The 6,512-nt window shown below is 35.6% G+C and overlaps 1 pseudogene; it reads left to right on the top strand.

Annotated features, from left to right (window-relative positions):
* Positions 1–4,672: 4,672 nt before the first annotated feature.
* LOC124233371 (cyclin-G1-like) lies at positions 4,673–5,454 on the top strand (annotated as a pseudogene).
* Positions 5,455–6,512: the final 1,058 nt, after the last annotated feature.

Raw genomic sequence — 6,512 nt, 5'->3', positions numbered from 1 at the left:
ATGACAAGAATAAGCATTTCATTTGTTGGTGCGGCTGAGAAGAATTATCAGGAAGACTAAGAATTATAATTCTAACATAGCAATAAAGTGAAGAAGTGTTAATAATTTGTCATGGCTCCTCCTCATATCAATAAAATGTGAGTTTCAGTGGGTTAGTCTCAATATAAAAGGTGAGGAAAATAAAAATTATTCTACTTGTCCCAAAGACTTCTTTCATTTGGACCCAGAGGCAAGTCCAAACTCTGAAACGCACACTATTATAGTTGTTCCACTTACCGGAAACAAATTACTCTTTCTCTGAGAAAAATCTGAACTATATTTTGTTTCTAGTCTAGAGCATGCATATTTGTGATGAAGAAAAAAGTTTGGGGAAAGAAAAAGAATTAAGTGAATATTAAATTTTTTATTTGTTTGGAGGTCCTGCATCTCTAAAGAGTTTTCACCATCTTTTGATATTTCCTCAGCAACATACAGATCCATCTCATCACAAAAGGCTCAGGCAGAGCAAAAGTGAAAGCCCCTGGCTGTATCTCCTTCATTCCACCCCAGCTCCCACTGTCCTCTCAGAGAAAGTCAGTTCTGATAGTTTAAGGACTATCATGCCAGTCTGTTTTCCTCCAAGTATATATATATAACGATATATATAACCTTTCTATATAATTTGATAGAATTGCATACACATTTACACACACATATACACACATATATACACATGCAAACCATTTGTCACATAAACTGGATTTATTTGGATTTTTTGAAGCTTGCCTTTTGGTTTTCATTTAATAAAGTGTCCTGGAGATCTTTCTGCAGTAGAAAAAATGTAGAGAAGTCTATTTAATTCTTTTTGATGCTTATTTAGTACTTTGAGTCATTCCAACATTTACTTAATGACTTTCCTATTCATGCAAAATTTGTTTCTATTTCTTTGCTGTCATAAAGAATTTTGTCCTATAAATTTTTGTAGATTCACTTTTGTATATATACGGAAGTGTCTATTTTAATGAGATTCCTGAAATTGGAATTGCTATGTCAAACGCAAGGCACATTTAAAATTTTTGGAGAAAGTGACACCTTGCCGTCCATATGATGTTAAACAATTATACTCCAACAAACAGTAAATGAGAATGCTCATTTTACATCCTTGCACAAATTTAGAATTACAAGTATTTTTTATTTTGACAATCCAAATATACTTTATCTCTATGCGTTTTTCTGACTCCTGTGCTTTCAAGCAACTTTTTCTCCCTACATTGGCATTCTGTCATTCAACTGTGGTCATTTTTCTTTTTCTTTTCCTTTGTAGGAATTATTTCTATATCTTAGATAGTTCTTGGCTTTCACATTTGCTTGAAAATTTTATTCTAACATATTACCTTTTATTTTGTTTATTTTTAAATGTGGCTGTTTTTAATTTTTACATTGTCAAATCCATCAAATATTTATTTCTCTTTGGCTTCAAAGGTCAGTATCTTTTTAGGAAGGCTCTAATTATTTTAATTAATTTAATCTTCACTACCATTTGGTGAAGAATTACTCTGAGACTTATGTTACATATTAGAAAACTAAGCCTCAAAGAGATTTAAAAACTTGCCACTATTCACAATCTTAATAAGTGTTAGCATCAACTTAATAATTTATTTTTAAACCTAAGATTGTCAACCTCCAAAATCTAAGCATTCTTCATTCTTCGTTCTTCATTCTTGTCTTACTGGAAGCAACAGTAAGCAGAATATCCCCAAATAATGAATCAAATACGAAGTCAGTGGAAGGATCATAGTACCATCCCACAAGGTGATGCACATTTTAGAGCAAAATGTCAAAATGCTAAGTAGGAATTATGAGTTATGAGTTGAGAAAAGCGATGGTCTCTAATCCTATAAAGAGATAGCGCTAGCCCCCTAAATATTCAAATGGAAGCAGAAATATGTGTTGATTGTAGAGAGATTCTGAAGCCTCCTTAGCTCTGTTTCAGTCATGCATTTTCCCAAGCAGAAAGGATATAGGAGAAATTAGCAGATAAGGCAGAGAAAGCAGGAGAGAGGAGTTCTGATCCTTGATGTGAGTGGCATTCAGTATATTCTTGGATCTTTACAAAGATTCAGAAATTTGTACATAGGGTGTGTATAGAAATGCAATTTCTATGATTATCATACTTTGGAAATTGCTTGGATTCCATGAGTGAGACATGAGGGAACAGATATTTGTACTCAAGTTCTAGAAAGTACAGTGGGAGGTGTTAGTAGCAGTTTCCAAAGATTAGCATGTCTCTTTCATGATCCCTCCAGTTGCTTTTTTCACTCATTTCCTCTTCTTCACAGTCTTTGGTCTCACTTTCCTTTCCTTCCAAGGCCATCCTCTGCATCCCTATATTTGGAAACAAAGGTCTGAAACATGTATTTTGTCTGCTTTTTTCACTGACGTATCCTAAGTAACGAGCACAGTACCCGACAAATAGTAGGTGCTCAATAAATATTTACAGAACAAATAAATATTCATGACTGAAAATTTTACTGACAAATGCTAAGGATACAATAAATTAACCAGGGGCATGAGTTAGATCTTCTACAAAAATACAACAAACAGCTCAACAATATCACATGCATAAAGATAGGGATATATTCCAAAATCCCTATTTATTCATGTACTCATTAATTCTTTTCTTCCTATTTTCCTTTCTTCTTTCCTTCCTCCCTCTCTATGTTCCTTCCTTTCTTTATTCCTTTTTCCAATCATTATTAGTAAAATAGGTCCCCCAAGTGTTTTGTTAAGCTCTTCCTGTGAAACTTCAATTCATTCCAATTCAAAATTCTCTTTATTTGTGACATTCTTCCTCGATCATGCCAAGTGGTATAAATTTCTCCTTTCTGTATTAAAATTATTAATATATTGCTTTTGTCATAAGGTGGTTGACACTAGATGTTCTGAAAAGTTAGAATGGCATATAGGTAGAATCTCCTGGAAAGGGGCAGAGACATCTCCTAACTTTATAAAAAAGGAAGTAGAAAACTAAAAAAGAAAGACATTTAGACATCAGTTGGTTCCACAATCAATCCATTGCCATAACTACAAGCCAAAGAAGGTGTAAAGGTACATATTCGGCAATGTTCTGCTCCCAGAATACACAGTACTTGCCAATCTAAAGTAGTTAAAACGTTAGAAAAAAGACTTTTCTTCTATTCTTGTCTTTTTCATGTCTGTTCAGAAGTAATCCTCTACCATCAAAAGAATAGCGTGGCTGTCCTTACACTGAATGTTTTCTGCTTTAAAATATGTTGCTAAATTTATCTTCATAAATTACAAACTTGATGAGTAGTTTTTAACAAAACCATCATTAGTTCTACTACCAGTTCGACCATTAGAGATTTAACGTTGGTAGATGATCTCACAAAAAAATCACAAGAGTTAAGAATTCTGAGCTTTGTTGGCACATTGTGTCTTCTGACTTTTACTTCTTACAAATAATATAGATTGAATCAGGAAGAGACTGTTAGCCGTGCACACTGAGGGTTCTAATGTCCCACAAACTCCACCTGTTAAACACATCTGAGAGATTTATTCTAAATTTAGGAGAATATTTGATTGGATCCACCAGAATTGCATGAAAGAGCCAACACGCTAAGCGATTTTCAAGTTAACTTGCCTCTAGAAGTACATAAGAGAGAAAAATTTTGTAAGAAACAAAATATGTGTATACACATATGGCACATGGAAAAGAAGATATCCTGGACACAAAGAGGAGGAGAAAACTTCCAAAAATTTATTTTAGTAATTAGAACAAAAGTTTTGAAAACTGCATCATCAATGTAATGAATAAGTGGTGACTGTAAAACATACAGCAAAAATCTAAAAAAGGGAGAAAAAACTGAAATTAAAGAGGAGAATAAGATGAGCAGACGGAGGTGGGCGATAAAATGAAATTTTGTGGGAAAATTTATACTGAAGCAGGATTACAATAAAAATTTTAAAAAACATTTGCACTGTTTGCCAAGAGTAAAAGACGCTCTTTTCAATAAGTATCATTTAATAATTTGTCATATGAAAAAATATATTTTGGCCTTTACATCATATGTAAATGGCTGTTTAGATAGAGCACAGATCTGAACGTGAGAAAAAAATGGAAAACTTGTAGAAGAAATACAGTACTTTTTCATTAATTTGTGTTAGATAAATATTTCTTAAACAGGATTCAAAAATATTTAAGCATGAAAATTAGACTGTATTAAAACTGCCATCAAAATTAAGTTATTGCAAGAGTTAAAATGATGGCCAATGAATAGAAGATATTTTCAACAAATATTATTGCTAGAGGGCTCATTTTGGTTAAAAAAATGATCTTCAATAAGAAAGCAAGTTAATTGATAGAAAAGGCTAGAGTTTTAAGCAGGAATTTTTCAGAATGGCGGATAAACATGTCATGTCTCTAAGTTACAAAAGCAGGCATACTAATCTATTGTAGAAGTCAGGCTGGCGGCTCCGAGCTGAGCCTGAGAAGGGCAGTGTTGTCTGGACGGTGCTGCGAACCTCCTCCCAGACTGGCTCCCCTCCCAGGGCCTCTCCCCTCTTGCCCAGGAGTTGCCTCCTCTCATGGGCCTCTGGGATCTGATATCGTGGGGTGAGGTGAGAGCAGGTCCAAGAGGATGCTTACTGCTGAGGAGCCGCAGTCACGATCAAGATGATAGAGGTACTGACAACAGACTCTCAAACTGCTACACCAGCTGAATGCCCTGTTGGAACAGGAGTCCGGATGTCAGCCAGAGGTCTGTGGCTTGAGACTAATTGAATCTGCACACGATAATGGTCTGAGAATGACTGCAAGGCTCAGGGAATTTGAAGTAAAAGATCTTAGTCTAACTCAGTTCTTTGGCTTCAACACAGAGACGTTTTCTCTACTTGTGAATTTACTGGACAGTTTCCTTTCCAAAATGGAAGTACCACCCGAGCACCTTGGGTATGTTGGGCTGAGCTGCTTCTATTTGGCTGTAAAATCAATAGAAGAGGAAAGGAATGTCCCATTGGCAACTGATTTGATCCAAATAAGCCAGTATAGGTTCACGGTTTCAGACTTGGTGAGAAAGGAAAAGATTGTGTTGGAGAAGGTGTGTTGGAAAGTCAAAGCTGCTACTGCCTTTCAATTTCTGCCAATTCTATTATTCACTCATTCAAGGGAATTTGCCATTTGAAAGGAAGAATGGCCTTAATTTTGAAAGACTAGAAGTTCAACTTAAGGCATGTTACTGCAGGATCATATTTTCTAAAGCAAAGCTTTCTGTTTTGACATTGTCTATGACTCCATTGGCGAGCCAAGCCCAGAAGTGTGTAGATTTAACAGAAGGAGTAGAATGTCTTCAGAAGCATTCCAAGGATTGTTACAGCAACAAAAAGCTCTTCTCTGAAGCCTCTCTCCACAATCCTGAGCCATGGATTCCAGAATTTTATAATGGATTGAAGCTGTGAAGCCTCAAAACATCACAAGTGGATTGGCATTGATGTTCTCAGATTTGGGAAAAGTGCTTAACTAACATTATGCTATAGTGGAATTATGCTTAAATTTGAATTCATCTGTGAGGGATACAGATCAAAGCTGAGGACATGAATGTGAAATGCTAAAGACGAGCCTAGGAAGATAAGCTGTGAATCTCCACTTCTGACGTTGATCCAACTTTCTTTATTGGGTCAATATATTATGTTTAGGTGGAATTAAAAATGGTAACCTACTTAATTGAAATTTTAAATTAAGAGATTTACAGCAAAACCAACATCTCACAAATGCACTTTAAAGGCATAACAAGTAACTATTCTAGGCGGTGAAAGTGGTGTCTTGGCACCCATAATGCAAGAAATAGATAATCCAGATATGTGGACTTTGTTGCTACATAGGAATTACATTTAAATTTGATGACATTTTATACAAAGAAACTACAGCCCTAGTGATTTGGGCATAGTAAATTATCTTTACTGTTGTTTCAGGAAACAGGTGGTTTGTTTCCATGATAAACATTTTATTCAAAATCTGCCTCAGCCTAGTCCCATCAAGAAAATTAGTCTTTGTTGTATTTGTAACTCAAAGTAAAGTAACAGCCCTCCGAAAACGCGCTGACTTAACACTCAGAAGTTTTTGCTAAAGACTAAGGACTGTTTTTATAAAACTGTCCTTGTTCTAATTTACAATTTTTTTTGGAGGAGGATTAGCCCTAAGCTAACATCTGCCACCAATCCTCCTCTTTTCGCTGAGGAAGACTGGCCCTGAGCTAACATCTGTGCCCATCTTCCTTTACTTTATATGTGGGATGCCTACCACAGCATGGCTTGACAAGCAGTGCATAGGTCCACACCCAGGATCTGAACCAGCAAACCCCGGGCCGCTGAAGCAGAACATGCAAACTCAACCGCTGTGCCACCTGGCTGGCCCTCTAATTTGCAATTTTGTTTAAAAGGAAGATAATATATTTTCACTAATTGTTCCTACTGTGCCAAAAGAAAGTTAAGCAGGCATCTTCATAATTATGAGATTA

This window comes from Equus quagga, unplaced genomic scaffold (assembly GCF_021613505.1).
Source record: "Equus quagga isolate Etosha38 unplaced genomic scaffold, UCLA_HA_Equagga_1.0 199895_RagTag, whole genome shotgun sequence".
In the NCBI taxonomy this organism is placed as follows: Eukaryota; Metazoa; Chordata; class Mammalia; order Perissodactyla; family Equidae; genus Equus; species Equus quagga.
The sequence above is the reverse complement of the archived record's forward strand: the minus strand, read 5'-3'. Positions and strand labels throughout refer to the sequence as shown.